Source organism: Amblyraja radiata, chromosome 2 (assembly GCF_010909765.2).
Source record: "Amblyraja radiata isolate CabotCenter1 chromosome 2, sAmbRad1.1.pri, whole genome shotgun sequence".
Taxonomy (NCBI): domain Eukaryota; kingdom Metazoa; phylum Chordata; class Chondrichthyes; order Rajiformes; family Rajidae; genus Amblyraja; species Amblyraja radiata.
The window spans coordinates 131,529,300-131,540,797 of record NC_045957.1 but is presented as its reverse complement, the minus strand read 5'-3'; the positions used below and the strand labels follow the sequence as shown (position 1 = coordinate 131,540,797).

Genomic DNA, 11,498 nt, shown 5'->3' with positions numbered 1-11,498 from the left:
AAGTTCATTTGTGAGAAACTTGACAAAACTTGGTGTTTGCCGGTTAGGAATAATTACATTAAATATTTAAGAAAGAAAGGTTATAGAGTGGAATAAATGATTGATGACTGATTATCAATGCCATATTAGTTTTGACTCCAGTTAATGCCTCTCATGTTTATGAAAATAGACTTTAGACTATTGTGTCCACTGGTCACCTGCCTGATACACATTAGTTTTGTCTCAGATAAGACAGGAGATCTAGTGGTTTTATTTGCCACAATGGATGCCATTATGGAGGTGGTGGAAAGCAAAGGTAATGTGAAGTCCAGGTAATGTGAAGTCTATTTGAAGACCCTACACACAGAGGGGACTGTTAGTCATGGTGATCATTAACAGGAGTCGAACTCCAAACATCTAGATGTAAAGACCTGAGAAAATAAAATAACTCCATCACTCAACCACCAGCATTCTCTTTTAATCTGAAATCCCAACTAACATTTATAATCACTCTTATATTCTTACACTGTTAACTTTTCAGTAGCCACATTTTACATCTTGTATTGCACTAAAGACACAGTTTGACAAATGCCAGGCATTAATAGTCCCTTCGCTTTCTCTCTTGAATAGCAGTTTCAGTTTAGTCTATTGTCAGGTGTACCGAGGCACAGTGAAAAGCTTTTGTTGCGTGCTAACCAGTTAGCAGAAAGACAATGCATGATTACAATCGATCCAATTACATTGTATAGATTCAGGATAAGGGAATAACGTCTAGTGCAAGGTCAAGCCAGCAAAGTCCGATCAAGGATAGTCCGAGGGTCATCAAAGAGATAGATAATAATTGAGCACAGCTCTCTGGTTGTGGTAGGATGTTTCAGTTAACAAGGTGGCACACAACCACAGACGAAGAGGTGAACCTGCTTCTCCTAATCCATCACTGGAGCTGGCTATTACTGGGGCTCCACTGGAAGGAGAGTCTGGGACCAGAGCCCATAGCCTCAGAATAAATGATGTACCTTTAGAAAGGAGATGAGGAAAAATGTATTTAGTCAGAGGGTGATGAATCTGTGGAATTCATCGCCATAGATAGCTGTGGAGGCCAAGTCAATAGATATTTTTAAGGGGGAGATTAATAGATTCTTGATTAGTATCGGTGTCGGGGTTATGGGGAGAAGGCTGGAGAATGGGGTTGAGAGGAAAAGATAGATCAGCAAATGGCAGTCGACTTGATAGGCAGAATGACCTAATTCTGCTCCTATAACTTATGAACCTATGAGCTGTATTTAACACTGAGGCTGAAACCATTGAAGATGACAGTACTCATAACAAGCCCCTCTCCAGTATCCTGGAATGGAGCCCAACCTTTCCTGTATGGAAGTGACAGATAAAGTGGCACAGCAGGTAGTGCTGCTGCCTCACGGCTCAAGCCATCGGGGTTCAGTCCTGACCGCCAGTGCTGTTTGTGAGGCATGTTCTCCCTGTGACAGTATGGGTTTACTTCAGGTGCTCCAGTTTCCTCCCACATCCCAAAAGCTTGTTGGTTTAGTTTAGTTTAGTTTAGTTTAGAGACACAACGCGGAAACAGGCCCTTCGGCCCACTGAGTCCACATCGACCATCGATCCGGCATACCTACACTGTCCTACACACACTAGGGACAATTTTACATTTTATAGCAAGCCAATTAACCTACAAACCTCACGTCCTTGGAGTGTGGGATGAAACCGAAGATCTTGGAGGAAACCCACGCAGGTCACGGGGAGAATGTACAGACTCCATACCGACAAGCACCCGTAAGCAGGATTGAACCCGAGCCTCTGTTGCTGTAAGGCAGTGGCTCTACCGCTACGCCTCCATGCTGTCCCTTTAAGTTACTTGGTTATTGTCAATTACCCCAGTGCAAGTAGTTTAAAGTGAATCAGGGGTTAATAGACATGTGTGAGAGAATAAGTTACAGGGAAATAAATGCAAAATGTTATCGAAAGGATTGCTCTTGCTCATAGATTCAGTGAACCTAATGGCCCAGTATATCAAAAGAAAATATGAATTTCACTTGCACATTTATGCTCCCAATTTATGCTAACGATACAATAGCCCTCCAATATCTGACTGTTGCTAACAATATGAACAGCCTGTAGAAGAACTGGCAGGTCTCACACCACACCATCATCCTATGCCACAGCAGACCAGAGACCCCCACAGGGGACTGTGAGATTCTCTGAAAACCACGTCACCATTCCTCTCTCGATGACAGCGTTCATTCTCCCACAGCCATCACTTTGAAATGTTTTTGTCACAGGATAAGCCTGCAGGCTGGATTATGCAGCCCAAACCTATCCCAACAGCCTTACAGTGCACCTGTACCCCCCGTCCTCATTGCAGACGTTAGATCAACCTTCCCAAGAGTGAACCCACAGATAATAATAATAATAATAATAATAATAATGGATGGGATTTATATAGCGCCTTTCTAATACTCAAGGCGCTTTACATCGCATTATTCATTCACTCCTCAGTCACACTCGGTGGTGGTAAGCTACTTCTGTAGCCACAGCTGCCCTGGGGCAGACTGACGGAAGCGTGGCTGCCAATCTGCGCCTACGGCCCCTCCGACCACCACCAATCACTCACACATATTCACACACAGGCAAAGGTGGGTGAAGTGTCTTGCCCAAGGACACAACGACAGTATGCATTCCAAACGGGATTCGAACCGGCTACCTTCCGGTTGCCAGCCGAACACTTAGCCCATTGTGCCATCTGTCGTCCCAACAGATCAGCCATGATGGAATGACGGAGTAGACTTAATTGGCCAAATGGCTAATTCTGCTCCTATTTCTTATGGTCTAATGTTCTCCATTGCACCACCCATTTAATGTATCAACTAACTGTGAAATCCAATTGTTCCACATTTGCAAAAAATAAAAAATAAATTGAACTAAAGAGAAAACTAAACTTTTGAAAGTGGCAGAACTGGTGCATGATCAACAGATCATTGATGCAATCATAAAGAAAGACTGTCAATGACTCCACTTCCTTCGAAGATTAAGGAGCTTTGGTATGTCGACAAAATACTCTCTTGAATTTCTACAGTTCAGCAACTCAAACACTCAGGAATGAAGGAGATTATACAAATTGATGAACACTGCCACCACTTACCTCGCCAGCATCAAAGGAATTTATGAGACATTGACTCAAAAAGGCAGCCAATATTATCAAGGACCCACACCACCCTGGTCACACTCTCATTTCACTCCTGACCTCAGGTCACAACCAGGTACAGGAACAGCTTCTTCCCAACAACCATCCAGCTATTGAAAACTATGAACTCCAACTGAACTCGGAAATATGAACTGCCTGGGTTGCATTAGGGACTTTGATTTGTTTTTGTACAATTTAGGACTTTCTTAAATTTTGTTGAACTTTTTTTTCAGTTTGTTTATTACATTATCTATTGAGTACTGTGTTTTGCAAACCTACTGTGCTGCTGCAAGTAAGAATTTCATTGTTCCTGTAGATTGGTTATTGCATGTGAACCAATCATAGTAGAAATAGCATCACTAACCCACCTTACTGTCTGCTTTATACTAAAACCCACTTCCTATACTAGGCAGTCTTGGAAGCGGTAACGATGAACTAACAACTAACAACCTGCTGTACCGCTACACTATACGTATTGATTAAAGATGACTTTGAACTCCAGACTGTGTAATTTGCTTATTTACATGGTGTCAGAATGCTTGGAGTAAACCACTGCGTCTGTATATCGGGTTTTATTTCTGTTGATCAGTTTTACTTGCATCACCATGGCTCAATCATGCAGAAAGCCTGTGCAGCTTATCTTCGATTCTGACATCGGGGAACGGTGGAGACTCTTTGAAATTGGCTACGAACACTACATCAACATTGTCCACCGAAATGAACCAGATGCTGTCAAGGTTTCCCTCCTACTTAACCTGGCGGGACCCAAAGCCATGATGAGAGCGCGGACCTTTGAATAAGCACCAGCCGTTCACGATGGCAATGATCAGGAAGTTACACCTGCTGAGTCTATGCGTGACTCCACTGTATTATTGCATAAATTCCGTGAACTATGCGACCTACCCTCAAACCGTATTTTAGAAAAAGCTAAATTCTTCACGAGACACCAGCTTCCCAATGAGCCTGTGGAAAGGTTTATTTGTGACTCAGCGATGCCGCTTTCAGGTCATGGCGAACTAATTAATCAGGTACAAGCTTGTCAGTGGTATGACCGATCAAAAGCTAAGAACTGAGTTACTGCGGAATGCTGATTTAACCCTTGAACAAGCAATACATGCCTGTCGAATGTCTGAAATTGTTGCTTCACTAAGCGACCAGCTTGACACTCAGAAGAAGACCATAAATCTGACGGGTTTCAACAGACAACAAACACCGACCGATAACAGAAGATTTATGAATAAACCCTCTCAACCGGCTAACCGGGGATTCGCCAATGAGCCCCCTCAGAGATGCCCTAATTGTAACTACTTCCACAACAAGGGGCGATCATCTTGACCAGCATACGGAAAGCCTTGCAATTACTGCAAAAAGATGAATCATTTTGCCGTCATTTGCAGGTCCCGTGGGAACAGACCCTTTAGCTCAGTGTCTAATCTGCAACTGTTGCAACAATCCCGAACAATTCCAGACTCACCGGACCAGCTCGACTGCCCACGAGGTTGATCCAATTAGCACATATGAGGAGTCGACTGTACATTCACTCCTTCCCACAGCTGGTAAGATTCTGGAACTTTCTGTTTCTATGACAATTAATAACAAGCCTGTGAAGACCAAACTCGACACCGGGTCCCGCGTGAATGTAATGTCTGTGCATGTCTACAAGATAAGAAATAGTGAGGCCTTGACTCGAGACAGTTCCACCTCACATGCTTATGGGGGGGAGGTTTTTTATCCTCTGGGAAGAACTACTTTCAAATGTGTGCTGAAAAACACAACAAGAAATCTGACTTTCTATATCTTAAAATCTGACCGTGACTCTACTGGGCATCCATGCGTGCCAAGACTTAGGGCTAGTCTCCTTTGACCGGTCCATTCACAAGTTACTAATATCTGAGGACACGAAAAAAAGGATACCCTGATCTATTCGATGGGAAGCTAGGCAAGCTGCCTGTGACCTACAAGATATCCATTGACCCCAACGTTGACCCAGTCGTCCGTGCCCCCCACCGTGTGCCACGTGCCATGAAAGACAGAATTGAGGCTGAACTAAAAAACATGGTCTCCATGGGTTTACTAGCTGAAATAAGCGAGCCCACTGACTGGGTTTCCACCCTGGTTGTCACCTTCAAGAAAGACAAAGATGAGCTCTGTGTGTGCATCAATCCAAAAGATTTGAACGCTGCCATCAAGCGCCCACATTATCTGATGAGAACTGTCGAGGACGTCGCTGCACAGATCGGGCGCGCAACAGTATTTTCCGTCCTTGATGCTAGATACCACTAGATGACGAGTCATCAAACCTGACCACGTTTGCCACACCGTTTGGCAGATTTAAATTTCTCAGGATGCCATTCGGCATCAACTCGGCCAGCGAAGTCTTCCAGCGAAACATGGAACAGCTGTTCCAAGGACTTCCGTGTGCCATCATCGTAGATGATATCCTGATATATGGCAGAGACACAGCGGAGCATGACAACAACCTAAAGCGTATTATGGACCGGGCACATGAGATCAACCTAAAATTCAACCGTAATAAATGCAAGTTCAGGGTTCCAGAGGTCACATACGTTGGACAAGTTTTCACTCCTGACGGTCTTAAGCCCAACCCGAAGAAAACCTCTGCCATCACAGAAATGCCAGCCCCCACCGACGTGTTTAGCCTACAACACTTCCTGGGTAAGGTGAACTATCTGGGAAATTTCATACCGAACCTCAGCGAACTAAGTTCACCTCTGAGACAACTTACTCAGAAGGACACTGCCTGGACCTGGTTCCAACAACATCAACAAACATTTGACTCTTTAAAGTCCAAGCTGGCGAGCGCTCCCACCTTGACTTTCTTCGACCTGAAGCGTCCTGTCACGGTGACCTGCGATGCCTCACGATACGGGCTGGGCGCAGCCTGCCTACAAACGTCTGCCGATGGGACTGTACTACCTGTATCTTATGCGTCCCGCACCATGACGGACACCGAACAGCGCTAGGCGCAGATCGAGAAAGAGCTGCTAGCCGTGGTCTTCGCTTGTTCAAAATTCAAGGACTTCATCTTTGTGAATACTTTCACAGTCGAAACAGACCACCAACCTCTGGTGACCATCCTCAATAAACCTATACATGCAGCACCTGCACGACTGCAGCGTATGATGATGCAGCTCCAGCGGTTCGACTTCAAAATCGTTTACAAGAAAGGTAAAGACATGTTCGTTGCTGACACTTTCTCTCGCGCACCACGTGCATCCAGCGAACGACACCCCTATGAACGGGACGAGTTTACAGTTCTCAAGATCGACTTTGTTCCCACGGAACGCTTGCGCCGTCTGGCTGAACACACAGCCACCGACGGCACTCTCCAGCTACTCTCATCCATAAGCAAAAGAGGCTGGCCAGACAGACAATCCAGCACACCACTGGAGGTGCAGCCGTTCTTCCTAGTCCGCGATGAGCTGGTAATACAGGACGGTGTCATAATTAAGGGCCACAAAGTCGTGATCCCTTCATCCTTTACGAGATAAATACTACAAAGAGGCACACAACGGTCACCCAGGTACCGATGCCATGTTGGCCCATGCACAGAACATGTTGTACCGGCCTGGCATGGCCAACTACATATGGGACAGGACAGCCTCCTGCCCCATCTGACACAGCCTGGCACCACACCAACAGAGACAGCCCCTGCTACAACAACCCTAACACCGGCACTGCCTTGGATGTCGGTGGTGGCAGACATTTTCGAAAGGCACAGTAAACATTATCTAGTCCTGGTCGACTCCTACTCTAACTGGTTCGAACTTGATTTACTGCCCTCTATCACATCAGAAATGGCCATTCAAAAGCTACAGAGACACTTTTCCACATTCGGCGCACCTTTCCGTCTGCAAACCGACAACGGAAGACAATTTACCAGTCACGCGTTCAAACACTTTGCCGACCGATGGAACTTCCACCATGTCACGAGCATCCCCGAATACCCTCAAAGTAACGGGCTCACTGAACGTGCCGCCAGGAGCACGAAACAGCTAATGGAACGCGCCCAGCAAGCCAAGTCGGATGTGTACTTCGACCTTTTAAACCTCAGAAACATCGCTAGAGACGGGGTCCAGGGCTCACCAGCCCAACGCCTGATGTCCAGAACAATGAGACCACCGATACCAATTGCCCAGCAGAAGCTGGTGCCACAGGTGCTGAAGCCATCCGCGGTCCAGAAGCACATCCTGGAAAAACACAACATCCAGAAACGATCGTATGACAAGTCCAGCAAACCGCTGAAACCACTACTGCAGGGCCAAGTCGTCCGTTTGCAGACTACTGTAGGACATTCCCGTCATGGTTGTGTTGTTGGCCCATCCAAGGAACCCCGATCCTACCTTGTCGACGTCGATGGCGCCCTGTACCGACGGAGCCGCCAACACTTGCTGTCTGTAAAGGAACCACGTCCGCCACCAGCCGATCCCTTTGCTCCACCTTTATTGTTCCAGCCGTCTGCTGTGGCCACCACTAGTCCCAGCGTGTCCCGTTCTTCACCGCAACCGGCGGCTCTGACTAACAATAACACTACCTCTCTCGCATGCTCTCCCTATCGGTCACCTCAAGTGTCCCCTGCTGCTTTCTCACTTCCGGGTTCACTGCCTCCCTCTCCCACTAACTTTTCTAGTGCGGTGGGAGAGGGATTGGTCCGTACACGTTCAGGCCGCATTAGTAGACCGCCTGACAGATACGGCGAGTATGTTTAAATTTGGAAGTATGTTTAAATTCGGAAGTCGCATGTGTGGTTAACTATATTTGCTCTTTACGTGGAAGGATTGGTTATTGCATGTGAACCAATCATAGTAGAAATAGCACCACTAACCCCACCTTACTGTCTGCTTTATACTAACACCCACTTCCTATACTAGGCAGTCTTGGAAGCGGTAACGATGAACTAACAACCTGCTGTACCGCTATACTATACGTATTGATTAAAGATGGCTTTGAACTCCAGACTGTGTCATTTGCTTATTTACAGTTCCGTTTTGGGACTTTTGACAAAAACACACTCTGGATTCTTGTCTCTTCATGCTGTTTCTTAACAGGACGATTTGCCTGCCTCCAGTGTACACTCCCGCTGAAGGTTCACTAGCTGCAGTTCAATGCCTGTACAAAAACGGTCTCAGTGCAAGTAGCTCAAACACCAGGGACAATAGTTTGAAACTCTTAACGTTTTTTATGACATTGAGAAAATGGTCACAAATTTCTTACCAATCCTTCCTGCAATTGAAAAATAACTTGGTGATCATAGAAATATAGAAAATAGGTGCAGGAGTAGGGCATTTGGCCCTTCGAGCATTGTCGGATTATGGCTGATCATCCAAAATCAATACCCCATTCCTGCTTGTTCCACTTATCCCTTGATTCCTTTAGCCTCGAGCTAAGTCTAACTCTCTCTTGAAAACTAGGAGCTAAACCCACATTCTTTGTCATAAAATTGATGTATTGTCCAGTCCTGACTAAACCTGAACCTCCAAATGGAAGTACACTGATCCACCAATAAATGAAAGAAACATTCTAATTTATAACTATGTTTATTGCATGAACATTAACATATCACAGGTGACTTCTGGTAATAACCCTATCTCAATGTTCAGATGACAGCCACGGTTGACGTTTTCACCTGGAATCTTGGAATCCACCCAGAGACATTCGTTATCGCAGGCTGAATGGTTTACTGAATATTGTAATGCGGCCTGTCCCACTGCGGCGACCTAATCTGCGAGTTTAGAAGTTTGCCCTCGACTCAAACTCGCAGCATGGTCGACACGTGGTCCTAGGAGGTCCTATGAGGTCACTGGAACTCTCCTTCATGCTCGAGGGAAGTTCCCGCATACTCACGGCCTCAGTTTGGTCGAGGAAAAATATTCAGCATGTTGGAATATTTTCCGCAAGTAAAAATTGGTCGGCATGGTTCTTTTGTACTCGTAGTGCAGTGGAACGGGGTCACTATGTAGTTATAGGCAACCGTAGTCGAGGGCAGCCGTAGGCAATCTCCTTCGCTGACTGGGCATTTTAATTGGCTCATTGGAGTTTTCAGGATGAAGGAAAACCGACCGGTAATGTTAAATGCCCGCTAAACTTTATTATAAGTTGTCTGGCTTCTTAAAAGTGTCTCCACTCCTTCTCCCCCCTTCTCTCCCCTTCTCCCCCCTTCTCTCTCCTTCTCTCCCCTTCTCTCCCCCTATCTCCCCCCCCCCCCCTTCCACGCTCTCTAAAGAACTTACCGTACACTGTGCCGCCGTCTTTTACCTTCCTGTTCATCGCGGGTGTGAATTTCAGACAGCGCTCCCCTGCTTTCCCTGACCCCCGCCTTTGCGATGTGTGTGTGTGTGTGTGTGTGTGTGTGTGTGTGTGTGTGTGTGTGTGTGTGTGTGTGTGTGTGTGTGTGTGTCTGCGGTCGGTCGATCCAGCTCGCGGTTTCATCGCTGTTGGTCGATCCAGCTCGAGGTTTCTCAGGCGAGTGCCCTCGAGCTTGAAGGTCGAAGACAGTTGCTGAAAGGTCACGTCAGTGGGACAGGCCCTTAACTGTCAAGCTCTTGACAGGTAGCTTCACACTCCATGTCCCCATCAGCTTTCACCCTACCTGATGTATGCTTTAAAGTATGTGCATTGCTTTTAAAAGTACAGAGCACTTTTCAAGATTTATATTTGCATGATGCATCAAATTATTCAATTAATATGAACTTAATTTCCAGCCTCTGAAACTGTTCTTGCTTTCTATGGAATCTATTTGTCGGGGCTGTGGCCTTGCTGTTTTATTATTTTATAGATATTTTTCTTGCCTATGCCAAGAGGTCATTAATGCAGACAATCCACATTCATGAAGGCCTTGATTCCATCCATCCTGTCTCATTTCCCACTGTTCTCTCTGCTGCAGGTTTTATTGATGGTGTTTGTATTTTAGTTTCTGCCTACTACACCTTAGCAGAATATATCTTTGTACCCTGCAAACAACATAATATGATTCCTCGTGTTTCCAGAATATGGGAGATTCTCAGAGCAACTGTCCCTGTCTTTCATCGTCATGGGGAAAATTTTACAGAGACAAACCCTACAATGTACTGCTCAGTCAGTCAGCAAACATAACTGGGACCAGGTATTATAAGATGTCGTCATCACTCGAAACATAAAGGCAATTCTTCCTTTTATCTATCTCTTCAGCAGTTTTAGTAAAGAAAAATTCAGTTTCTGATAAATTAGTAATCTTTATTTACATAACACAATTTCAACAGCCTTCTGAATATAGGCAGATGGGAACAGGCACAAGTCGAGTGCTGAGAGTGTTAAAGGGCTTAATTATCATACGGACCAGAACCAGAACTATGAAATATTAGCTTACTGTTAATATGACAGGCACTTTAAATACAACAACACAGCAAATAAATATACAATTAATTCTCAGTTATTCTCGATAATCAAGACAATTTTACAAAAAGCCAAAATACATTGCAACCATAATGGTGCAAAGCCCGTTGGAGTTTATTACTGAGGTAGGGCTGTTTTAGGGCTAGGTTAATTCAGAGATACACCATGGAAACAGGACCTGACGTCTAGTGAATGCACGCTGTCCTTTGATCACCCATTCACACTGGTTCTCTGCTCTCCCACTTTCTCATCCACTGCCCACAGATTCGGGGGATTAGAGGTCGATTAATCTACAGAGGCCGAGCTCTGTGGGAGCGTCATGCCCCCACAGGGGAAAGTTATGGACGTAGCCCTGACCAACACACAAACCACCCTCTCTTCCTTCGACTCCATCCACGTTTCACGCTGCCTCGGCAAGACCGCCAGCATAATTATGGACCAGTACCATCTCTTCTCCCCTCTCCCATAAGGAAAGAGTTATAGAAGTTGGAAAACACACACATCCAGATTCAGAAACAGTTTCTTCCCAGCTGTAATCAGGCACCTCTCATCAGCTAGAGTACAATCCTGACCTCCCATCTATCACTTTGCAGACAGGTGAACATTCTTTAGTTAAATTTGATCAGACTTCAATGTTATATCTTTGGATTAAATGTTGTACCCTTTATTCTTTATCTTTGCACTATGGATTGCTTAATTGTGTAGTCTTTCTTTTTGTCTGGATAACATGCAAACAAAAGCTTTACACTGTCTCTCTGTACACAATAATGGCAATAATAAACTAAGTTAAATTAAATTGTTTTGTCTTTGGGAAGTGAGAGGAAATCAGAGAACCCAGAGGAACTCACGCGATCACAGGAAGAGCATGCAACCTGAGGTCAGGATCGAACCTGGGTCTCTGGCTGTAGCTCTAGTAGTCTGAAGAAGG

At 45.3% G+C, this 11,498-nt stretch overlaps 1 protein-coding gene across 1 annotated transcript in view; it reads right to left on the bottom strand.

The window, feature by feature from the left end:
• Positions 1-11,498, bottom strand: part of gpr158 (G protein-coupled receptor 158) — a 636,863-nt gene that overhangs the window by 521,014 nt on the left and 104,351 nt on the right.